This window comes from Caretta caretta, chromosome 1 (genome assembly GCF_965140235.1).
Source record: "Caretta caretta isolate rCarCar2 chromosome 1, rCarCar1.hap1, whole genome shotgun sequence".
Classification (NCBI taxonomy): domain Eukaryota; kingdom Metazoa; phylum Chordata; order Testudines; family Cheloniidae; genus Caretta; species Caretta caretta.
Window position 1 is genome coordinate 291,225,831 of NC_134206.1, and position 26,629 is coordinate 291,252,459.

Sequence of the window (26,629 nt, forward strand, 5' to 3'; positions counted from 1 at the left end):
TTAAGCACTAGATTTTCATGTGTTTGTAGAATATATCAATTGATAATGTAAATTGCACATGTTCCAGATTTTCTATTAAAATCCCTGGCAAGAGTTGCTACATGATAGGAGTATGGTATTCCAAATCATTAATAGTTAACAGCATGCACCTATATATCATTTGTAAGGTTGGTGTTCATAAAACCAAGGGTCTGCTGTACAATACATTTCAGAAACGTACGTAATCATCTTTACAGTTAAGAAAGTCCTTGAAAATATTAAATACAGGTCACATTCTAAAACTTTTACTCACATTGAGTAGTTCCTTACTTCTTGTGTAATTCTACTGATTTCAGTGGCTTTGGTAAAGTAAGAAAATATTCACTGTAATCAGAGGTGTCAGACTCCAGTTCTGTGAGGTATCTGTACATTTCCTTTCTAGCTATCAGGATAACAATTCTAGTTTTGATGGAAGTGATTTCTCTGTAAAATAGGAAAATTACTTTAACATTTGATTTGAGGAGGTCAGAAAGTGACACAAAATTTGTATTTAATAACTGAATTCAGTTAAAGCTTCTTTCTGGTAACAGCTGTAAGAGATGGGGACTTCATGACCCTTTGCCATCTGATTCTGATATTCTTGTTTGCTAAAGTTGTTCACTTTAATAGCATCTGTCTGCGTATTCCAAAGGTCAGCTTTCTGAATTGTTGGTATGACAAAAGAAATATAAATATATCCCAGGAACAAATAAAAAAAGATGTGGGAAGAGGAAGTTCAAAATAAACTGACTCTCTTGGATTCTAGACCACTAATAAAAATGGAAAATAAAAGCACATTATCATTCCTCTTTTACAACTACTCTTATGTTTCCTGCCTTCAGGGAGATAGCTACAGCATTGATTCCTCATTATTTTGTTACTTAACATTGGTATTCAGCACCATAGCTAAGACGCTGCACTCCTCTAAAGAGTTTTACAGTCTAAATTGCCAGTTCCCAAACTGTGGACCACATATCACTCGCTAGTGGTTCAAGGAGGGCTTAGATAATGTATTAGGCATGGCCAAACCACAGCTCGTGAGCCACATGCGGCTCTTTTACAGTTACATTGCGGCTCATGGAACCCCCCCATGTTCCTTCCCATTCTCCACCAAAAGGGGTTGGGGGGCGGCTGGAGGCTTCTGCCCTGCAATGAAGTGGTGGGGCTAGGGGCTTCTGCCCTGTACTGAGGGAGGTCTCAGGGTTTTAGTCCCATGCCCCAGCAGGCACTGCCCTGCGAGGCAGGTTGTGCATGTCTTGTGGCTCTTGAACTTCTGTAGTTTATTGTATGTGGCTCAGAGGCTCAGTAAATTTGGCCACTCCTGCTACACGTTGGGCTGGCTTCTCCTCCTTGTTTCAACCTATAGTGAAGGCTCTTGCCTGAAGGCCTGAAAAAAGGATGGAAACAAGAAGCAGGAGCTAACCTAGCTGCCTTTAGTGGAGGCCACAGCTAAAAGAGAAGAAGAAACAGACCACTGCACTCTGCAACCAGACTCAATGTAGGACTGGAACTGTAAGGCACCAGCAACAGAGGGTTATCCAGGGAAGAGGGTGTCGGGTCTACTCACCCTAACCCCAGATGGAGCTCTTAACTGCAACAGCTTGAGTGTGATATGTGATGAGTTCGGGGGCTGGGAGTTTGTTTATAAACAGATGCAGGTGATTAATGACAAGTCTTTTTGTTATTAATGACAAGCCTTTTTGTTAATGACAAGCCTTTTGTAAAGTAAATTAAGGATCCTTAGATCAGAGGTTCTCAAACTATGGTCCTGAGCTCCATTCAGGTGGTCCGCAGATAGTTCCCTCTAAGGTGTGCACCTAGATGGCCGCATACAAGAGAATGGGGCCACCCACCTAATTAGTGGAGCCATGCCCGTGCAGGCATGGCTCCCCTAATTAGGTGCCTGGACCCTGGAGAAGACGCACGAGTAAGGTGAGGTGGTGGCCTTGGGGGGGAATAGGAGGTAGCTGGGAGGGGGCAGCGGCCAGAGAAAGAGAAGACTTTCCCCAGCTCCAGGGCTGCGGCTGCTGGGGAGAGACAGCCCTCCTTCCCAGCCTCAGCTCTGTGGCGGGGGAGAGAGAGCACATCTATCGCATTAGAAAGGTAAGACTTACTGATATTAAATATGTGTTGTGTGCTTTTATTTGTAGAACAAAAACCGTTTATTATTAAGTTTTTATCCATAGCGCTTTACAATAATTGAAATATTAAATAAATAATAAATAATAATAAATATTGCTAAAGCAATAATCCATAGCTAACGGTACGAACAACATTTGGAAACATTATTAATTGATCCACCGAGATCCTCAGCAATTTTCAAGTGGTCCACGCAAAAAAAAGTTTGAGAACCACTGCCTTAGATGATCCTGAAAACACTTCCAGGCACTTCAGTTAAAAGATAGGAAACAAAGGGTAGGAATAAAAGATGAAAGTGGAGAGAGGTAAATAGTAGTGTCCATCAGGGGTCTGAGACCAGTCCTATTCAACATATTCATTAATGAACCGGTTCTAAAAGGGCTTCTAAATTTAACAACCGGTTCTAGTGGACCAGTGGGAACCGGCTCCAGCTCACCACTGTGTCCAATGACGTGGGGGAGATGACAGCCAGGTGACTGTTAGCCTATGCTGGAAGAAAATGGACAAAGCAACAAGGAAGTGTATGAAAGGGGAAGAGGAGGAAAATGGAATTCAGTGTAAGTATGATCAGGTGAGCAAGGGAAGAGAAAAATGAGAGTAGCATGTGAGAAGCAGAGATAAAATGAGGCAAAAATAGGAGACAGTGTGATTAACTTTTTTTCATAAAAGATAAAACCACACTCCTCGCAATCTCACTTTCTCAAACATGGGACTGCTGTAGTTTCTGCAGTTATGTTATGCAACTGCAAATGGGAGGGAGGTGGTCAGTGAGAAGAACATGGGGTATCAGTGAACTGTGAGACTCTCTCTAAGAGGTGGTCTGCACTATGAAAGAGTTTTAGAATAAGGTTATAGGGCTTCTTGGGTAATTATGATGCATATGACACCAGTTCCTAGCCTTTAAGAATCTATTTTTAAAAAAAAAAAATTAATTCCTTTTAAACAATAAAAAAGTTAGAGGATCATTGTTTGAGGGACGGTGGGAAAAAGTTGAGCTTTGAGGAGGGATTTGAAGTAGGCGAGGGAGGTTTCACAATACTGAGGAACAGAAAACACATTCCAGGTGATGCTGCTGCTGAGGTAGACACCAAAGGAGCGATTGCAGAGTTTGGAGGAGAACCAGTCAAGTATTGAGTCTCAAAAGCCCAGAGAAAGGATCCATGGTTAAGCAGTACCTAGAGTCTCCGAGCCTTGTCAGTGCATGCAATTGCTTCATTTCCAGATGACTATTGCCTGAGAGTACAACTGGCAAGACTTCTCCAAAATAAAGTAAAATTGGGTCAGTCTGGATTATCCCTCATTCTATTCCCAGTCTTCTCAAGTCTGATGCACTAAAATAGAGCTCTGTTACATTTTTCTTTTCCCGCACTTGGCAGCGTACCAACTTACTGCACATTCCTTTTATGGCAGTAAGTTTATAACTGCAACAGACTTAAATACACTTTTTTTTAAAAGTTACAATCCTTTCAACATCTTGAAAAATATCCCTAATCTTTTCCATTCCAGGACTGGCCTGAATAGTGCAACAGCAAAGATTAGATGGCTTCTGGTGCTCAAAGGACATGATGCAAATATTCTGAAAGCACACTTTTAATTTAATAATTCCTACTGGCTGGCTTGCTAGCCTGCCATTTTGTTCACTGATTAAGGCTGGAATTTCTATCCCGCTCTTCAGAAATGACTTAATATTTTAACTTCTGAGAAAACAGACCAATTCTGAACTTTCACCCCTTGAGTGAAGGTTAAACAAATGTATTATTTATTTTCTGAGACTCTATTGTAGTTCTATCCTAAACTGCAATGACCCATCTTCTTCGTCCTCCATAAGTATATGCTGTTTGTCTAAAAAGTGGTACACGGTACGTATGTGAAATGGTGATGTGCATCGAGTGAAGCATGTTGTATAATAAATCACAATAAAGAATGTTATGTTATTAAATTCTCAAACTTTAACTACCACTCATAAAAATGTTTTTAAATGGCCTGGTTAGAAGACGAGTGAGGCCCCACTCTTGCCCATTGTCCCATTGTGACAAGGACTGCCACATCCTGTGAAGTAGCATTTTTGTCCCCATTTTACAAGTGGGCAAACAGCCCAGCACAGCGACATTAAGCGATCTGCCAAATCAGAGGCAGAGCTGAGATTAAAACTCAAGGAGTTCATTGTTCCGAGTCCTAAACTCTGTGCACTAGATTATGGCACTGCTGCCTTCTGCTGTACTCAGTGTACTCTGGAAAAAATACTAAACTCTTTAGCAGGTTAATTAATTATTATATCTCATTTGCACTTTGACAGCTCTAAAAGGCCCCAGTTGGGATCTCAGCCCCATTGTGCTAGGCATTATGTGAGCGAGGAATTATTTTCATTAATGACTAGCGCTGGGATTTTCAAAGGAGCCTACAGGAGTAGTCCAACTTTTACCAAACATCACTGGGACCTAAATAGGACTTTTAAGTTCAAGTCTGGAGGAAGTACACTGCTTTGAAAGAATACTCTTGCATGTTTGTGTTGCTTTTGTCTAAAATAAATGAGGATGTGACGGCTTACTGTGGAAGCTAATTTACAGCTTGCTGAGCGTGCACGGTATCCTTAGGTGGCTGATCAATATGCAGAGCTGCCCATGCAGATGCTTTATTTTAATAAATTATGCATCAATACGGCAGTCACTTTTCATGACCCCATTTGTGAGGCACTGCAGGACAAGTGAGAGAAGACAGAATTGAAAGAAGAAACACAGAAAGAAGAAAATGATAGGACCAGCTCCCCAAATGCATCAAAGCATTGCTCAGCAAGGCTGAGAACACAGATAGATTCACACCGTCTTTCCACCCTCAGATCCTGGGGGCTCCCAGAGCCAAACTTGTGCTCAGGGCTAGCAACTCCCAAAGAGCTCCAGCCCCAGCCTAGATTGTCCCAACATACCACAGAACACCCTCTATGCAGAATCAGTTGCCACTGCTATATCATGGTGCCTTTGAGAAACATCTAACAAATAATCACTAGGTATATAGCCAGTAGAGACTTGGGATATATTTTTATTAATATTTTATACATTAAAATAATTGATCTTAAACAAAATGTGATACATCTTAATACATTAAATGAACATGCACTCCAATGGAGAAGCTGATTTTCCTAGAGACACCATGACACACACCTATATATCAGAAATCAGTCCTATGTAATTTCATTCAGTAACTAATTCTTTAATATAATCCCTATTTTTTTAGCTTCATCTTATCTCATTCTTTTGCAGTTTGCTACTTTTTAAAATTTAGAATAAATAAAAGTATATTTAAAATTCTCAGTCACAACCATGAACCAGTGTGACCCAAGCACCCCTGCATTCACACCCCACACATTACTACAATGATATTTGAATAAATTATGCTCTGTGAGGTACCATATGAAAGTTAATAGCATGCTGGTTATTAATATCATTGTAAAATGCATGTGATAATTTTTGATATGAAGTTATGAATTCCGTTTATGATGTTACTAAAACTTGTTTAAGACCAGGCAGTCTAACCAACGTAAAGGTGATAAACAGGTCTGTCCTAGACAAAGGAACGTGGGCTTACCTCAATTTACGTATCAGCCATAAATAAAGCTGTAGAGCTAAACCAGCAGAGGTTATCCTGAGCCTGAACTCGAGACAGAAAATTAACATGGCTCCTGCTCTGCAGACACACACACGAGACTAAATCCCCAGGATGGACCTAGACAAATTGGAGGATTGGGCCAAAAGAAATCTGATGAGGTTCAATAAGAATAAGTGCAGGGTCCTGCACTTAGGACGGAAGAACCCAATGCACAGCTACAGACTAGGGACCGAATGGCTAGGCAGCAGTTCTGCGGAAAAGGACCTAGGGGTGACAGTGGACGAGAAGCTGGATATGAGTCAGCAGTGTGCCCTTGTTGCCAAGAAGGCCAATGGCATTTTGGATGTATAAGTAGGGGCATAGCGAGCAGATCGAGGGACATGATCATTCCCCTCTATTCGACATTGGTGAGGCCTCATCTGGAGTACTGTGTCCAGTTTTGGGCCCCACACTACAAGAAGGATGTGGATAAATTGGAGAGAGTCCAGCGAAGGGCAACAAAAATGATTAGGGGTCTGGAACACATGATTTATGAGGAGAAGCTGAGGGAACTGGGATTGTTTAGTCTGCAGAAGAGAAGAATGAGGGGGGATTTGATAGCTGCTTTCAGCTACCTGAGAGGTGGTTCCAGAGAGGATGGTTCTAGACTATTCTCAGTGGTAGAAGAGGACAGGACAAGGAGTAATGGTCTCAAGTTGCAATTGGGGAGGTTTAAGCTGCATATTAGAAAAACTTTTTCACTAGGAGGGTGGTGGAACACTGGAACGTGTTACCTAGGGAGGTGGTAGAATCTCCTTCCTTATAAGTTTTTAAGGTCAGGCTTGACAAAGCCCTGGCTGGGATGATTTAATTGGGGATTGGTCCTGCTTTGAGCAGGGGGTTGGACTAGATGACCTCCTGAGGTCCCTTCCAACCCTGATATTCTATGATTCTATGATGCCTTCCTAACTTGTAACACTAAGACATCCCTTTGGGGATATAAGGACATAGGTGATGGAACTAGGGGTGCTGAGGGTGCTGCCACGTCTCCTGACTTGAAGTATTAATAACCACCCAAAAACATGGTTTCCGCCGTCAGCACCCCCACTGTAAAAAATTGTTCTACCACCACTGTATAAGGAACAGGACAGACTCCATCTTTATCTTTCATCTGAGGAGACAAAGAAACCATCCAATTTGATCTCTCTGATGGGTCCTGTCCAAGCTGGCCAGCAAAAAGCTGGAAAGGAGACTAGGGGTGAGAAAAGCCATCTTGAATGAACACTAACTTGCTAAACTACGTTTTAGATTTTTAGATATGTGTTTTCACTTTTATTTGCTTGTAACCATCTCTACCTTTATTTCTTTTATTTGGTATCACTTCATCTATGCTCTTTTGTTAATAAACTTGTTTTACTTTTACTATAAACAAATTCAGTGCTGTTTTTGAGAGAAAGGATGTATCTACCCCATTTAAACTAACAAACTGTGATGTACTGATTCCTTAACAGAGCAACAAACGGTATCTTCTGTGAATGCACAGTGGTAGGGGCTGTGCATTGCAGAGAAACATCTCTGAGGAACTCAGGGGATGGAGTTTACTGGCTGTTACTTGCTAGGTGAGGTTTGGGCAAGGAGAGCCTTGAGGAATTTGCTGATGAGGAAGACAGACTGGTGTGGCAGGAAGCTGTCACACAGTCTGCCAGCAAAACTCACACTTGCTGAGGCAGAGGGGTAACACAACAGCTCATAGCTTGGGTTCCCCTGCAGCATGTTATAACCAGAAATCAGCACCATTTCAAATTTAGCAAAAAAGATGATCTGAATATAGTTTTTGGTAAAATACTGTAATGACTTCTCCATTAGTTCATCAATTACTTTAGTACAGAGTATCATTTGAGAATCATTAGGTTCCTTTTTTAATTTCTTTTTTTTAAACACCTCAGGTATTCCAAAGCATTTCAGCTTAAAAGGATCATAGTCACCAAATTCTCTCTCAGGCATTCTCCTTACATGGAAATTTTCCCAAGAAGCTTTTTTTTTAAACTATCAATAGTACTTCCACCACAATCTTTTAGTAAACTTATGTAATTAATAGTGTTCTGACTTATCTTTAAAACAATGTTTAAAAATGTTAAGCATACAAAAAAAGCCTATGCATCCAGCAACTGAAGCAAAATATTTCTTTAAAAATGCAACGATTACCATCCTATTGCGCTGTGCCTACACCTAAAGTAACCTTGTGAGTGTGCAAGTTAAATGCGGGCATACAAAAACTAATTATCTTTATTTTTTTTAAATAGTCTAAAGAAGATATACCAAATACTGCACCCACAACGTGAAAAGTACTGTTAACGTGCCATAACTCTAGAATTAATCTTTTAAAAAAAGCCACTTAAGTGTAACAAAGCTATTAAGCCGCTGATATTTTTATATCCAGAACAAAACATTCTATAAAGTGCAACATATGCTAGTTGGTGTCATCTGATTTACAGATTTTTTTTCCTTTTAAGTAAGAGAACTGTTGAAAACATACTAAAATGTCCAGTAATATATAAAAACTGTGTTAATCCTCAATGTTCATACCTTTTTTGAAGCTACATTTGTTACAGAGTGTTCATACTGAGTGCTAGTGACTGAATAATATGAGAGCGGGGAAAAACCTAGTTCAAATACTATAAACTTGATTGATACACAATATTTAGCTGGTAAACTACCATCCCTAAATGACAGTTTTTCAAAACTGAAGCTTTCCAAATCTTAGACGTATTCAAGAGAATGATTTATGAAGAACCTAATCTTAGAACATATGCCAATACAGTGAAACCTCAGGGTTACAAACACCTTAGGAATGGAGGTTGTTCGTAACTCTGAATAAAACAGTATGGTTGTTCTTTCAAACGTTTACAACTGAACATTGATTTAATACAGCTTTGAAACTTAACTATGCAGAAGAAAAATGCTGCTTTTAACCATCTTAATTTAAATGAAACAAGCACAGAAACAGTTTCCCCTTACCTTGTCAAATCTTTTTTTTTTTTTTTTTAAACTGTCCCTTAATTTTTTAGCAGTTTACATTTAACACAGTACTGTACTGTTACTTGCTTTTTCTCTATCTGCTGCTGCTGCCTGATTGCATACTTCCAGTTCCAAATGAGGTGTGTGGTTGACCGGTCAGTTCATAAATCTGGTGTTCATAACTCTGAGGTTCTATTGTATACAGTATTATGAGTAAAAAGTACATGCAATCAGGAGACAAAGTATTTAAGTTAGATTGCAAATTTTAAGGTATGACTTAAAAAAAGTAAGTCATACCTTTCTCCTCCTTAAAATATCTTACCCTTTAACAAAAGTGTAGGTAAAATTAATGCTTATGAAAGCATTAATGATTTTTTAGCAGCATTGGCTAAAGCTAAGTACCACCTCCATGTAGTAAGCAAGCAGTTTTAACAATGTATCTCAAACCCGACTTGTAACAGGCCATCAGTCATGGAAAACCTGTTTTGTTTTGTTGGCCTTGGCGAGTAGTAACTTTTTGCTTTTGCAGTCAGATGGGAGTTACAAAGAGCTGCTTTCACATGTACATAGAACAAAGTTTAATATAATTTATAAACATAAATTGATTTTCTGCTGATTTAAGGCTGTGCTAATACAGCCAGTAGGCATTGATCCAGAAGTGGTGGACCATGGACAGGATGTGTAGAAGACCAGAGGTGAAAGGACCAGGAGTGTCACTGAAGGTATGAACACTGAACGGAGGGCAGAGGGAAGGGGTCTGGGAGGGACATGGAAGGGTGCCATGGGGCCACAATTCTTGGTCTCAAAACAAGGTCAGTAAAAGAGGCAGAAAGAGGAGTTGCATGGACTGGGGCAGGTGATTGGCACGGTACAGAGGTGAGGAAAGACTTTTCAATATAGGTGGTAGTGAGGTTGTGGGGGGGAGGGTGTTTATTTTTTAAACATGTAGAATTTTTGTAAAGAAAGCAATTTTGGGAGTGTTATTTAGAGTCAGCTGAAACACACTTTTAGCCTTAGCTTTTTTTAAACTAAGGTTTTTCTTTGTGTATCTATATACATACAGGTTTCAGAGCGGCAGCCGTGTTAGTCTGTATTTGCTAAAAGAAAAAGGAGTACTTGTGGCACCTTAGAGACTAACAAATTTATTTGAGCATAAGCTTTAGTGAGCTCACTAAAGCTTATGCTCAAATAAATTTGTTAGTCTCTAAGGTGCCACAAGTACTCCTTTTCTATATACACACAGAGTATATGCACATCTTATAAACATACTGCAAATGAGGAAAAATCTAAACAGAAGCCTGTCAGAAGGATAACATTAGTGTTTATTCATGCTCTGTGACCAAGCCATCAGCCATAACAATCACATTTCAGCATGCTGAGTTCTTGTATGATTTCTGATATCCACAGCTTAGACAAAGCAACTCTGCAACAGAGTTAGAGTCCTTTAAGACAGAGGTGCTCAACCTTTCCAGGCTACTGTACCCCTTTCAGAGGCCGATTTGTCTCTTGCATACCCCAAGTGTTACCTCACTTAAAATCTATCTGCTTACAAAATCAGACATAAAAATACAAGTGTCACTGCACACTATTACTGAGAAATTGTTCACTTTCTCATTTTTACCCTATAATTATAAAAATAAATCAATTCAAATATAAATATTGTACTTATATTTCAGCATATAGTATATAGAGCAGTATAAAACAAGTCATCTGTATGAAATTAGTACTGACTTTGCTTGTGCTTTTTATGCAGCCTGTTGTAAAACGAGGCAACTAGCTAGATGAGTTGATGCACCCCCTGGAACAGGTGTTCTCAATCTTTTTCTTTCTGTGCCCCCACACCTCCAACATGCTATAAAAACTCCATGGCCCACCTGTGCCACAACTGGTTTTCTGCATATAAAATCCAGGGCCGATGTTAGGGGTCAGCAAGCAGCGTAATTGCCCAGGGTCCCATGCCACAGGGGCCCCCATAAAGCTAAGATGCTCAGGCTTTGGCTTCAGCCCCAGGTGGTGCAGCTCAGAGCTTCGGGCTTCAGCCCCATGAAGTGGGGCTTCAGCTTTCTGCAGAGGGCTCCAGGGAGTCTAATGCTGACCCCGCTTGGCGAACCCCCTGAAACCTGCTGGTTGAGAACCACTGCCCTGGAAGAACTCTGCGCACCATCAGTTGAGAACCACTGCAAAAGATTTACATCAACAGGGTAACTATCCTCTCTAGAACTACAGAGTCCATATAATCAGCAGTCTGCTAACAGGGCAAGCATGCTAGCACTCTTAGACAATGACACCAGCTATTAAATGTGTATGCAGAATTCTCCCCTGACAGTTAGCTGGGAGGGAGAGAGACTTCAGGAGCAAACTGTATTTACATGCACACACCTACTCTGCTTAGATATCCAGCAGATAGAGTGCTGTTGTTCAAAGTAATCAGCTATGGCTGGTGTTGGTTACAAATCGCTTTGGTACTGAATTCAGGGGTAGTGAATTGCTGTTACCAATGTTGTCATTATTGTATGAATAAAGAGGAGCAGAATTGTGTTTAACCTGTCCCAAATGAGGGGGTCACCCTCAGCTGAAAGGCCCGCGTTAAGCCAGGGGCTGAAATGTCAGAGCCCTGTGAAAGTAAGAGGGGTGGAGACAGGTGTCCCAGTCAGGAGGTGTGGACTCTCCCCAAGGATCCCCTGTCTGGTTTAACCTGTCCCCTCCACCGTTCAAAGAAAGAGCTAAATAGGCTTCATTAGGAGCCTCTTTGTTATATTAAGTTTCAGAGTAACAGCCGTGTTAGTGTGTATTCACAAAAAGAAAAGGAGTACTTGTGGCACCTTAGAGACTAACCAATTTATCTGAGCATAAGCTTTCGTGAGCTACAGCTCACTTCATCGGATGCACTTCAGAGACTGCAGAGACTGATGTGCAGAGATCACAGCAGAGAGGCACGTGGCAGCAGAAGGTGACTGACAGCGAGTGAACAAGCAGCTGGTGAGGCGGTGAGCAGAACAAGAGGCTGGCGGGGTGGCCAGCCAAAGCAAGTGCTCAGATGCCAGAGAAAGCAAGGTGCCTTTTTCCCCGGGTGGGAGGTGAACTCACACAGATGCACATCTGGACCTTGGGTCCAAACCGACCAAGGACAACCACTGTGAGTGGGGTGTGGTGAGGGAGCAGAGAGGGGCACGGTGAGGGAGCAGAGAGGGGCACAGAAAAGGAACTTTTAGCTGTAGGACACAAGAACATGAGGCAGAAGGCACTGCCCCTCCCACTCTGGGATGAGTGTCCTGCTCAGTTTTATAAGTATGAATCCCACTTGTGGCATTTTCCCTAATTAATGTCAGGTGACTTCCCTCCTTTCATTAAAAGTCTATTTTCTATACTCAGACTCTGTGCTAGAGAGTGGGCAAATATTGCCTCTCAGAGGTGTCCAGGGGTGGTGTGTAATTTTCTCATGTTATTGGGTGGGGGCTCGACCTGGTTCTGTGTTGTACTGTTGAAAAGGATATTGAACCCGGCCCTGGTTGCTACCGGCTCCAGCTGGCAGAAGGGTTACAAATATATTTTTTCTTTGGGGCTCATTGAGAATGCAAGTAAAACAGCCATATTTGATAGACAAAGTGGGTTAGGTAATATTTTTTATAGGACTAACTTCTGTTGGTGAAAGAGGCAAGTTTTTGAGTTACACAGAGCTCTTCTGATGTACTCCAACTCTGCTAACCTGTTGCTGAGCAGAAGTAGATTTCAGGGTTTAGCAGGTCAGTTTCCCACTTGGAGCAGAACTCTAACACAGAACTAGGTATTTCCTTAGTGTAATATGTTTATTTACAAAATGTACATGAGTCCTGTTTCCTTGAACGGGGAACTGCACATAGGCAACTCTCTCTTACAGCAACCTAATATAAGGCACCTCTTCCCGGTCCCAAGATTAGAAGCAACTGCCTTTGACTCTGACTCTCTCAGACTTGAACTCCAATTTCAAACCATCCCAACAATTTAAACACATCTGAGCCCCATTTCTTCCCTCACTCCCTTCACTTTACACCCAGGAAACCCCTAGTCCAAGAATCTACTGAGACTAAGTGATCTGTAAAGGTAGCTGGGCCATTAATCTTCCTTTTGTGCAATGTCAAGGTTCCTCCCCCACTCTGAACTCTAGGGTACAGATGTGGGGACCTGCATGAAAAAACCTCCTAAGCTTATCTTTACCAGCTTAGGTCAAAACTTCCCCAAGGTACAAAATATTCCCCCCGTTGTCCTTGGACTGGCCGCTACCACCACCAAACTAATACTGGTTACTGGGGAAGAGCTGTTTGGACGCGTCTTTCCCCCAAAAATACTTCCCAAAACCCTGCACCCCACTTCCTGGACAAGGTTTGGTAAAAAGCCTCACCAATTTGCCTAGGTGACTACAGACCCAGACCCTTGGATCTTAAGAACAATGAACAATCCTCCCAACACTTGCACCCCCCCTTTCCTGGGAAATGTTGGATAAAAAGCCTCACCAATTTGCATAGGTGACCACAGACCCAAACCCTTGGATCTGAGAACAATGAAAAAGCATTCAGTTTTTTACAAGAAGACTTTTAATAAAAAATAGAAGTAAATAGAAATAAAGAAATCCCCCCTGTAAAATCAGGATGGTAGATATCTTACAGGGTAATTAGATTCAAAAACATAGAGAACCCCTCTAGGCAAAACCTTAAGTTACAAAAAAGATACACAGACAGAAATAGTTATTCTATTCAGCACAATGCTTTTCTCAGCCATTTAAAGAAATCATAATCTAACACATACCTAGCTAGATTACTTACTAAAAGTTCTAAGACTCCATTCCTGGTCTATCCCCGGCCAAGACGACTACAGACAGACTATAGACAGACACACAGACCCTTTGTTTCTCTCCCTCCTCCCAGCTTTTGAAAGTATCTTGTCTCCTCATTGGTCATTTTGGTCAGGTGCCAGCGAGGTTACCTTTAGCTTCTTAACCCTTTACAGGTGAGAGGAGCTTTCCCCTGGCCAGGAGGGATTTCAAAGGGGTTTACCCTTCCCTTTATATTTATGACATGCCACTGCTCTGCAACACAAAGGAAACTCAGAGAAGTCTAAAGGCCCAAACAGAGAGGAGTGTTTTAACTCACAAAATATCTAACAGTTTTCTGGATGTGACTACTGCAGGACATCTCTCAGGTCTTCTATGGAGAGTTTCATACTGGGTGGGGTGTTTATGCCTCAGTAACCCCTAATGCACAAGCCACCAGCACCTTCTGCCATAACAGTACAGAGGATTCCTTACTAGCAGTGTTTACTCCCTTCCATTTTCGTAGTATTTTTTTAAAATATACGTGTTGTTTTTATTATTTATATTACTGTAGCACGTAGGAGCCCCATGATGTTAGGCATTGTACAAACAGAACAAAAACAGTCCCTGCTCCAAGGAGCTTACAATCAAAGCCTGAGACAAGAGACAACAGCTGGACACAGACAGATGGGGATTACTAGGAAACAATGAGGCGAAGGTAGTCAGCATGCTAGGCAATGGTCTGAGCACACAAACAGCCTCATTTTTGTCAATTTTTCTGTATGCATCAGAGCAAAGGAGAGTCTTGAGAAGGGATCTGAAGGTAAATAATGAGACAGCTCTGCAGATGTTTATGGAGTGCTCCTTCCAAACATGAGGGGCAGCATAGGAGAAAGCATGAAAGTGTTGGTTTGAAAATGTAACAAGTGGGCAGTGGAAATTGGTATCACGGGTTGATCAGAGGTGAGCTTTGACATTCAGTAGTGACTGAGAGATGATAGGTAGGGTGGGGACTGCCTGTGAAGGGCTTTGAAAGTAAATACAAACAGCTTATGTTTGATGCAACAGAGAAGGGAGAACCAGTGGAGGCTTCAAAATGAGGCTATCCTGCATGCATATTTATATATTTTCTAATGTTGATGTGTATATATTTAGAGGTTCAGACTGAAGCAGATATCATTTAGACACTTATGTGGCATTTTTAAGCAGCAGGTTGAATAAACAAATAAGACAATGACTGGATAAGCCATATAGACAGATGGCTATTAAGTCAATTTGCAGAGCTTGACATTTGTGAATTTAAAAAGATGTACACAGTAGACTGTGTTTGGAATTAGGCAGTACCCACCAGATTTGCTATCTATATAATCTGACATGTTGTCAATGCATATTCTGGGGCTTTTAAAAGAAAAAGCTGAGAAAATTGTCTCAAGAAACAGTAAGGGCTAATTCTAAACTGTTCAACATCTACTGAGTAGATAGATCTGTCTTTGGTCACAAATCATTAGCACAGTAGAGCATGACAGTCACTTAGAGTGGCAATGAACTATCATGTGAATTAAACTGCTGAAGTTGCATATTATGGCCCAACAGTCTATATACGTTCCATTGAAAGAAAACATGGAGTACTCATAAAAGTTCTACAAGCCCAAAATTGCCTGGAATCACAAACTTTTTTTTTAAAAAAATGTATTATATACAAAGTGGTGGGAGCATGCAAATAAAAACTTGTTTTTTGGCTAAGACTTTTATAGCAACTATCAGCCCTGGTCTAATTTTTTATTAATAAATTTTATACACCTCTGACCTGGTCTCTTTCTATCTTTCCCACCCTCACTGCTCTGCCGACAGAAGGTTCCATAAGGGTGGCACTTTCTCCAACATGTCTCCCTCCCTTTTTCCATGCTGTTTCAGTGTTTGGAATGCCTTATTGAAATCTACTCATCAAGTTTCCATGATCACTCTTCATATCACTCCTAAGAACTCACTTCTGTAGCATTACTTAGCTACAATATGAGAGAATCCACATTTTAAATGAAATACAAAAGTGTAGATGGTTCAGGGTGGTTGTATGCCTAAACTGAGAAACCTCAATTTTTTTCTTTAACCTGTGTCCTTGCCCACCCCTCTTTCCTGATATACGTTATTTCTCCAGTTTTCCCTCAGTTTGATCATTCAGATTTTAAGATCATTCAATTTCAGCCCAGAAAGCTGGGCACTGCATGAAGCCAATTCCTGGGACTAACCACTAGATCGTCTCACACTTTCTAAACATTGATTTTCTCTTACCTGGTTTCTAGCAGGAATTTCAGGAAGCCTGGACTTAAAATGAATTAGCTTCCTTATTGTTCCCTTTTGATTTTTCTCACCTAGCCGTGCTCTTCAATAGCTCCTTAGCTTCCTCCACAATTCTCATATGTTCTTCCTTCCCTGACAGAAAACAGCTTGCTGAACATGGCTAGACAGGTGACAAGCTGTGCCTGCCTCTCTCTCTCTCTTTCCCTGTTCCCTTCCTTCCACCCTTTAGACCAGGAGTGGGCAAACTACGGCCCGTGGGGCCACACCCAGCCCTTCAGACGTTTTATTCCGGCCCTTGAGCTCCCGCTGGGGAGCGGGGTCCAGGGCTTGCCCTGCTCCAGCACTCCAGCTGGGGAGCGGGGTCAGAGGCTTGCCCCGCTCTGCACGTCTCATGGCTCCATGCGGCTCCCAGAAGCAGCAGCAGCATGTCCAATGTTTTCCCCAAGAATTGAAATGGGGGTGGGGGGAAAGACTGATGAGGGGTGAGACCATTAGGGTGAAGGTGAGCTGTATGGCACCATAGTAAAAACTGAAAAATATTTCATGACCATTTTATTTGATTTAACTCATGTTTTAAAATCATCACACAAATTAAAGTTGGCTACTCAGGCCTTCTATGAAGCACTACGTCTACATCCTTCTTGGTTTGTTGTTATAATTTTGCACAACTCTGTTAATGAGCTTCTTGAATGCAATGTGTTCATCTTTGGTGGCTTCTCGTGTGTCCGGTACTTCCATTCCTTCAATTGATATGCTCATTAGTTCATTCACATGATCAGGCAGAAGGCAACTTCTTTCAGAACACAAAATTCTATTCAATGATGAAAAGGAAAGCTCAGCTGTAGCTGTTGTGACTGGGAGTAGCAAGAGATGAATTCCTTCTTCTTTCATCCCAGGAAACATAGAATAAAGATTGGGTCAAACCACTACTGATGATAAAAAAGAAGTTGAAGTCAAATCTTCATTCATCCGTCGTATGATATTCCACTCGGTGTTCAAATTCTCTAGTCTGTCCTGAGCACCTGGCAGCCCCATTGCTGGTAGTGCCTCACTCCACTCAACTGTCAGCGTTTTATAGGACAGGGATCTGTAAAAGTTGCGTAGAGGTTGAGTAGAAAACAGAAGTTGCTGTTGTAGATTTTTAAGAATCAAGTCTGTGTACTTTTTCAGGTGGCTTAACAAACACTTCTTGTCCTCTTCACTTAAGGATTCGGTATAAATGCTTTCATTAGTCAACTTCTAGACTGAAGTAAAAGATTGCTTCTTCCTGTACTTTTTCAATGGATAGCTCTCTGATCCAAATGTAGCTTCTATTGCTGGACAAAGATCTACTACTGTTGTAGCAGATGCCTGGATGGCATTGTTTAATAACCCAAGTGGTTTCAACAGTAGACTTACAAGACAGAGAATGGCAATAGTCTTTTCTGAATGTAGTAGCAAAAGTAATCCATCAGCCTCACTACTTAGATCCATCCCATCTTGGTAGATACTTTCCAAAGCCACTAATAACAGCTGGAGTAATTTTAAAACAGCCAAGGTGTGCTCATGAGAAAGCCAAAGGGCTTTCCCAGATTGGACTAATTTGAACTTCAGTCCCAGTGTATCTTCTATATTTTCCAAGATATTCAGTCTTTTTGGACTCTTGCTGAAAAAAATATAAATGAAGACATTAAATTTATAGCTTTTTTAAAGTCTTTTGAAGAGTCTGCAGCTTGTACTAGTGCTAGTTGGAGTAGATGGCCTCTGCAGTGTGTATAGGAGAGATTAGGGCTACACTTTTCTCTGAGCAAAGCTTATACTCCCCACGGGGGGAGGGATAGGTCAGTGGTTTGAGCATTGGCCTGCTAAACCCACGGTTGAGAGTTCAATCCTTGAGGGGGCCATTTAGGGATCTGGGACAAAAATTGGGGATTGGTCCTGCTTTGAGCAGATTAGATGACCTCCTGAGGTCCCTTCCAACCCTGATAGTCTATGATTCTATGTCTTCCAGAGAAACTTGCAGCTCCATCAAATGTACAAGCAGCCATCTGTTTTGGGTCCAATCGACAAACATTTAACTATTTTAAGATGTGGGTTGTCACAGATGCAGCCGATGGGTCTTCTATAACTTGAACATCTAGAAATGCATCTACTGGCCTACCACTGACATCAAGATAATGTACACAATGACTTAATACTTGATGTCCATTTGCATCAGTGCATTCATCAGCCACATATGCAAATTTTTTGAATGTGGTGAGAGAGTTCTTTACTTTTTCAACTGTTGAGTCTTTCACTGTTGCACCACATGCGTCTAGCCAGTCAGCTGAGCTTCTTGCAGAAAGATAGTGAGCATTTGCTGGTCTTGTTTGGAACCAGTGTTCAGCTTCAGGATGAACAAGTCACAATGTACTTAACATTGGCCTCCAGTTTGTAGTGTGTGGTATCTCTTGCTTAAATAGAAAGTATGATGCCACAGCCACGTTTGTTTGCATGAACTGTGTTGTGTCTTCAACTTTCTTAACAGCCTCATTAACACTCACCAGTGTTGTCCTTGGTCAGTGGAGACTCAGAGTTCAGAGGTGCTTTCACCTGAGTTCACTCCCCAGGTGGGGGGTAAGAAGGCACCTTGCTCGTTCCTCCAGCTGCTCACTGTTCGCTCTGACCACTGTTGTTCGTTGTGCCACCGTTCACTCCATTGCTCTGTTGCCAATGGCCCTGCACCGTGACCCTTGCAAGTTGGTCTCTTGAGGTTCCACACAGCTCTCAGTGCTTTCAGCTGAGCTGTCAGTTGGGGGGACCTCGCAGCTAGTGCAGACTGGGCTGTCTCTTCCACAGAAACACTGTCCCACAGCAGGTCATTATCAGTGATTTCAGCTGTAGTGGTCACTTACCAAAACAAGAGACTATCTATGGAGCCTAATCAGCTCTGTCTTTAAACAGTGGAGAGGGGCAGGTCAAATAGTACTTGTGACTCAGATAGGCCATCAAGCAAAACACCTTTCCCCTCCCTCACTCTTGATGCGCTCAATCAGCACAGGCTAAGTACACTTCTACTGCCCTTTACTCATACAATAAAAATAACATTTCATTAGCTCCCCCACCCCCATATTCAAGTGATTTGTAACCCAAACCCAACCAAAATCTATCACTTGGGCAACACAGCTCTGTTTGCTGGATACCTAGGTAGATTAGGTGTGAATGTAAATACAATCTGGTCATGAAGCCTTTCCCCCCAGCTCATCACTAGCTGTCAGGGAGAGCTCATTTAGACTTTGCTTACAAATCATAGTTTGAAATTATTAGGTTGAACAACATCACCGACATGAATGCACTGACATTGTCAACAACTGAAAAACAACAGCTGTATAAGGAAGCTAGTCTATGTTCATACTTTTCAAACCTATTATACTTTTTCAGATACACGTATTTTATCATACACATTATATGCTTTTAAAGTGTGTATTAATGTTTCAATTCAAATTTCCAAACAATCATTAAATTGGCAACACTGCATGTAACCAGTTCACAGAACTGGGGGGGGGGGGGGGGGGGAATGCGGGGGGGGTGTAGGAAAATCCTTAAGCATGTCCCCCCTCTGGCTCCTACACATAGGGGCAACCAGGGGGCTCCACACGCTGCCCCTGCCCCAAGAGCCAAACCCGTAGCTCCCATTTCCTGGAACAGCAGCCAAAGGGAGCTGCAGGGGTGGTGTCTATGGACGGGGCAGCGCACAGACCTGCCTGGCTGCACCTCTGTGTAGGAGCTGGAGAGGGGACATGCCGCTGCTTCCAGGAGCTGCTTGAGGTAAGTGCCACCTGGAGCCTGCTCCTCTGCCCCACTCCTGTGCCACTGCTCCAGCCTTGATCCCCTCCTGCCCTCCAAACCCCTCAGTCGCAACCAAAAGCACCCTTCTGAACCCCCAGCCCCTCATCCCCAACCCCACCCCAGAGCCCTCACCCCACCTCACATCCCAACCCCCTGTCCCAGCCGGGAGCCCCCTCCTACACCCTGAACTCCTCTTTTTTGGCCCTACCCCAGAGCCCGCACCCCCAGCCAGAGCTCTCCCGCCCTCCCGCACCCCAACCTCCAATTTTGTGAGCATTCATGGCCAGCCATACAATTTCCATACCCAGATGTGGCCCTCAGGCCAAAAAGTTTGCCCACCCCTGCTCTACACCCAATTATTTAAATAAAAAAGAAAAGGAGAGAGAGAGAAAAGAGAACGAGAATTCCAATACCATTGGCACTGACAGAGTTGTACCACTTCTTCACTAAACTCATTTGCTTATAGTGTTGTATCTACATCCTCCACTCCACATCCTCCATCTGTTTGTGTTTTCAGGACAGGGATTATTTCTTTTCTGTTTTTGTAAAGAACCAAGAACAATGGGGCCCTACAACAGCATAATATAAATATTTACTCCTCCTACTACTAATAATAAAGCTCTCTTCTATGTGTCCCCTGTGAAGCGTCTAACATATTTGTTCTAAGTGCTTGAAATAATATATAAAATAAAACAAAAACAAAGGACAGCACCAGAAATAGTACAAGGATGACACTTGCAAAGTCAAATTAAACTTGCAGTTTTTCAGACAAAAAAACCCCTGCAGCTCTTAGCTGGGACAGTAATCAATACAGAATCAGTTTTTCAGGATTTCAGAAGAATGCACTGAACTATAAAATGGATTATAAGAGTATAAGACCTCTATTTATAGCAAAGCAGTCTACTACAAAGGATCTTGTCACCCACTGTTACAGGATTTTAGTTCTTCGACTTCCATGAATGCTAATGAGAGTTTAGTGTAAAACATCCTGGTATAGGGACAGCAAAATAGATCATTTTCCAACTGTCTCCCCAACTTTAGCGTAACTGACCTACTTCAAACTACGGCCTTTCCACACATACACACAGTACCAATTTTAGTTAAATTGGTCTAGAACAGACATTCTCAACCCACGGCCCAATCAGCACACAGCTGCAGCCTATGTGACATCCTCAGGGCCATATAGATAGTACATATATTGTGTGGATGCGACCCACACAACACAGAGAGAGCTGCATATGCAGCCCATAATGGTAAACAGGTTGAGAACCAATGGTTTAGAAACTGATTGGTGCAACCCCTGTCTGGACACCCTTACATTGGTTTAAGCAGGTCTACACATGCACTGATGTAACTGGATCAGTTTCTCAAGTGATTTAATTTAATTGGTACAAACTGTGTTTAGACAAGCCCTGAGTTAATAGGTGGATTTTACATATACACAACATTATGTCTATACATCCATTTGTTATAGCAGGTAAGCAATACCAATGACAACACCTTTTGAAAATTTTACTGCTCAATAAGCTCCCTGCATGTTCACACCATGACAAGACACAACAGGTAGTACGTTTGATATTTGAAAAATGGCAGTTTTATTGCATCTGCTAAAAATATGGAGAAGGTTTAAACTCCTGGTGAAGGATGAATGGAATGATAGGATCTGGTATATCCTGACGATGGATAAACTGATCAATATCTGTTTAACGGACAAGGGAAAAAAGAGTAGGATTAAATGGTCAGTTTTCACAGTCGAGAGAGATAAATAGTGGTGTCCCCCAGGGATCTGTTCTGTTCAACATATTCATAAATGATCTGGAAAAAAGAATCAACACTGAGGTGGCAAAATTTGCAGATGATACAAAATGATTCGAGAGAGTTAAGTCCAAAGAAGACAGCGAAGAGTTAGAAAGGGATCTCGGAAAATTAGGGGACTGGACAACAAAATGGCAGATGAAATTTAATGTTGATAAATGCAAAGCAACGCACATTGGAAAACATAATCCCAACTATGCCCTCAGTTTGAATACTGATGCAGTTCTGGTCACTCCATCTCAAAAAAGATATATTAGAATTGGGAAAGGTACAGAGAAGGGCAACAAAAATTATTAAGGGTATGGAACAGCTTTCATATGAAGCGAGATTAGAAAGAATGGCACTTTCTTGGAAAAGAGACAGCTAAGAGGGTGTAGCAGGGTGGCTACCCTGCTCCTAAAATAGAAGGGGTCAAAAGCAGCCCTGGAGAGGGCTGTGGCTGGGGATGGCTGGTTGGGGAAGCAGCCGCAGCTGGGCCACGCCCCAATCAGGCCCCAGCTGACTTGTATAAAAAGGCTGTGAGCCAGAGGCCCAGGGAGTCTCTCTCCAGGCTGGGAGGCAGAACCTGGCTGCCTACCTGACAGAGTACTGGGAGTGAAGTAGGGCTGGGGAATGAGCAGGATGCTCCAGGCTGGCAACTCCCCAGGCTGTAGGGCCTGGTCCAAGGCCCATAGAGGTACTGGGAGGCAGAGGAAGGCAACAGGTCCGAACCCCCTTGCCTATGATGAGTGGCCTTTACACTGCAGTCTGCCCCAGGGAGCGGAGGCTTGGGGATGACTGGCAGTAGCCCAGACTGAGGCAAGGTGGAGATAGTGGGTTGGAGGTTCCCCAGGAAGGGGAGACTCAGAGGCAGTGTGTGGAGGTACTGCCAGGGGGCAGAACCCCAGAGGAAGGGGTACTGGGGTCTGTGAGGGACAAGGGGGCCAGAGCTGTGCGGATCACCAGCCTGCAGATGGTGCTCCAGGCTGGAAAAGAGCTAATTCCCAATGACCAGTAGGAGGCACCGCACGGGTGAGTCTGCTCCATTACAGAGGGGATATGATAGAAGTCTACAAAATTGTGAAGAGACTGTGCAAAAAGTGAATCAGGAACTGTTTACTCTTCAACATAAAACAAGAACCAAAGGTCACCCAACACCAAGAAAACTAAAGTGCTCCTCCAGCAGGCTCTGAACCTTCAGGATCCTGCTCCTGCAATCAAGTTCAACATAAGGACCCTGAGGGACGCTGAGCACGTCCCCTACCTCAGTAATTATCTGTCGCAGAAAGCCGACTTTGATGAGGAGATTCAACACCATCTCCTATACATCACTGCAGCTATCAAACGTATTTGAAAATTGTGACATCAAGAACCAAACCAAGCTTCTCATGTACCAGGCCATCATTATTCCTGCTCTCCTATAGGGTGCCGAAACCTGGATCACGTACAGTAGACACCTCAAGGCTCTTGAATGATACCATCAATGGTGTCTCTGCAAAAGCTTCCAAATTAAGTGGGATGCCTGATGCACCAACATCAGTGTCCTGGACCAAAACAAAACTTCTAGCACTGAAGCTATGATCACCCGCCACCAACTCTATTGGGCTGGTCACATTCTTCGAATGCCAGACAATCGATTCCTGAAGAAGTCATATTCTCACACCTGAGCCAAGGCAAACAGATGAGGGGAGAGCAACAAAAGCACTTCAAGGACACCCTCAAAGCCAACATGAAGAAGTGCAACATCAACAGATGCAATGAAGACAATAGGAAATGGAGAAATGAAAAAGGAGGAAGGAATATGCTGCAGCCCAACTCAATAATCCAGATCTGCCCCTTCCATCGGGAAACATCTACCTCCAACTGTGATAATATCTACGGATCCCCAACTGGTCTTATTAGCCACCTGCAGATCCACCAGTGATAACTGGTTATCATTTCATGGAATATGATCATCCTCAAACTCCAAGGGATTGCCATCTATTATATTGCAAATAGTGTTGCACTGGAAAAAATGTTACACTGAACTGCTACATTACTGTAACTTGTCATGTTTTGGATGAAAATGCATCATTCTATATTTTATGTAACAACTGAACAACAATAAAAAAATACTGCATTTATTCAGACAAGTGCTCAAAATTAAAAAGGACTAAGTAGACAGATTTTGAGGAAACTACAGAGTATCCACTGCAATCCTATACACATAGCAATTCAACAACTGCTAAAATAGTTTGATTCAATTCATCTCTCAACTCCACAAGTCAAATGGCAAAGCTGTTCACAATTTATGACCAGGAATGATAAATAGAGCAGAAGACTACAAGCCAGGTGGGTCTAGTGTTCTATTTCAGATTAAGGTACTAACTCACTGTGTGATCACAGGAAAATCACTTAACTTCTTTGTGCTTCAGTCAGTAAAAGCAGGTGTGCATGCTGACGCACAAAGAGCATGCAGGGCATTACATTTTTCTCAAATGTTTTTTTAGAAGTACTACTGCAATAAAGAATATCTTGCTACTGTTACTACTGTTTCATTATCTTTTTCTGAATACATATTAAGGTTAAGATTTTAATCCCACAAGAATTAGCTACATTTAAAATTATGGTTCCCACAGCAAACATACTTGTTTATATTGCACACATTCACACTAACAGTGCTGAAATCTGTCTCACTCCTGACAGTTGAAAGAAGGGGAATCACTTCCTCATAACTGTGAATTTCTTGACTTGTATTTAAAATTTTAGTTATACATACTGTATATACACCAGAATGTAACCTGATGAGAGATTAAAGCAGTTACACAGACAAAATGATTAACTGGCACCATGTGTGCTCCTTACTGGGAGAGTGTATGAAATGCTACCACTTCTATCAAGTGGCTTTCTGGTGAGGGGTTAAAACTGACTGGTGGTAGAAGGCCTGAAACAGAATTTTTTTTTGTCCAGGGAACCCTGGCAGAAGAAGGGAGATGCTGCACCTGTTAATCATGGCATAGTGCTATCATCAGAGAAACTGGACAGGTCTCTAATTTAATTTCTGTCACCACAGAGGGATCCCACAATCCATCTGTGATAGAATACTTCCCTGTATTCACACTACCGTAATAATCTTTGTACAAAGTGTGCCTTGTAAGATATCATTTGAAAGCTCATAATTGGCTAGTCAGTATTGTCCCAGTAAAGTTTGTGGCAACGCATAATGTGAAGTTTGAAGATTCCCCTGCATGATGTTATTACCACATGTTCCAAACCCCCCAGCCCTTCCCAGGCAGAAATGAGGTCTGCCCTAAACAAAGGAAGGGATATATGCTTGCCTTAATTTGCATTTAAGCAGTAAACAGAGTCATCAAGCAGGGAGGGAAAACAAACAGGTGAAAAAAACCAGCAGGGAATATCCTTCCACATAAATTCTTTGTCCCATAGGTCTCAGCTAAAATGTTTTTCAAGAGGGGGACTGAAACTATAAAAAGGAGGGACATGCAGCCCAAAGCACCCCCTTTCACCCCCTCCCCCATTGCATTCACTACACCTGAAGCAGCCATAGGATTCTGAGGGAGGAGTCCTGACCTAAAGAGTTTGATCAGTAAGACTGCCAAGAGCAGGTGGTGAGAATAAAACTTTGCTTTGAATTTAATATAGTTTTTATGTTAGGCTCCAGGAAGTGTTAGATCTTTATTTTTCTCGTAATCATTTCTGACTTTCATGCCTCATTACTCTCCTCACTTAAGAGCTCTCTTTGTAGTTAATACATTTGTTTCATTGTTTTTAGCTAATCCAGTGTGTTCAAGTTGAAGTGTCTGGGTAACTCCATTTGGGGTAACAAGTTCTGACCATATTATTCCCTTAAAGGAATAATGTACTCAATATATTTGTGCTGTCCAGGACAGGGCTGGGAAGTACAGGATATACATTTCTGGGGAGAAATCTGGACTAGGAGTTGTTGGGGTCACCCTGTGGAAATCTTAAGGCTGCTAAGAGCCAAAGTGTGGCTGGCTGCAACAACAACATCACCACACAGAGAGAGAGAGAGAGAGCTGGGAGTGACTTACATGCTGAAGGCTGTTTTGTGAGCAGTCCAGGCTGAAGGCTACAGCAGCAAGGCATTGTAAAGGGCACCCCAGATTACAGGGTGGAGTGACACAGCTACTCATTAGTCTGGATTGTACCCTGGTATGTCACACCATCCCATGCTTAAATTTTATTTCAGAGCCTCTTTTGGCTACTGGTACGATTATAACTAGAACACTAATAGCCAAAAGATTCAAATACAGAATTCGCAAAAAGAAAAGGAGTACTTGTGGCACCTTAGAGACTAACCAATTTATTTGAGCATGAGCTTTCGTGAAGTGAGCTGTAGCTCACGAAAGCTCATGCTCAAATAAATTGGTTAGTCTCTAAGGTGCCACAAGTACTCCTTTTCTTTTTGCGAATACAGACTAACACGGCTGTTACTCTGAAATACAGAATTTTCATTCTAAAATTAATATTTTTTGTATTTTCTCTCTACCTTCTTTCTCCTTTCCCAATTTTTTTTAAAATTAATTTCTCTCCTCTTCTAGAAATCTTTTGGGTCTCTTTCTCAGCCTGGGATTTTTAGTCAATATTCCCTCTCTACTTTAGGGGTTGTTGTTTCTCTTATCTTGGTATTTTTGGGGCACCTTACCCTTTTGGTTGGTTTGAGGCAGGGGGATTCATGCATTTCACCTCTCCTTAAAATCCCTTCTGGATTTTTGTTTGGTCATCCTCCTACTGTGGTCCCTTCAGAGAGTGTGCTTCTTCTCACTTACTCCATTCCCCATACTCACAGGAGGGGGCTGCCAACTCCCCTAGTGTTGAAACTGGTGAAAGCCTAGCCAATTTCACCCTCAGGAGCTTCAAAGACCACTGTAAATCCAACCCAAGATAAATCAATTTCACTCTTCCCCTACACAATTGCTTAAAGTGCTGTAAGTGAAACGGCCTAGACTGCCTGAACTACCCTGGGTTTCATTCTGGCACAGCAGCAGCATCCTTGCCTGTACACTGGCCTAATATGGAATTTTCAAGATGCACAGGAAAAGGGGCATAGGAAAGCCTTTCAGCCAAAACTGAACATTTGTTGGGATGTTCTCTTTTGGCTACAGCTGGCATAGATCGCTTCCTCATGAAGTTTTTAGATGTCCTGCATTGAAGATTTCTTTTTCA

At 42.1% G+C, this 26,629-nt stretch overlaps 1 protein-coding gene across 7 annotated transcripts in view; it reads right to left on the reverse strand.

The window, feature by feature from the left end:
* MSRB3 (methionine sulfoxide reductase B3) overlaps positions 1-26,629 on the reverse strand; it is a 148,785-nt gene that overhangs the window by 118,743 nt on the left and 3,413 nt on the right. For 2 of the 7 annotated variants that reach the window (XM_048835896.2, XM_048835892.2), the window contains exon 2: positions 293-462. The exons of the other annotated variants lie outside the window; for them this stretch is intronic. The gene's annotated coding sequence lies outside the window, so the exon portion shown is untranslated. The remainder of the gene's footprint in view (positions 1-292; positions 463-26,629) is intronic. 7 annotated transcript variants of the gene reach the window in all.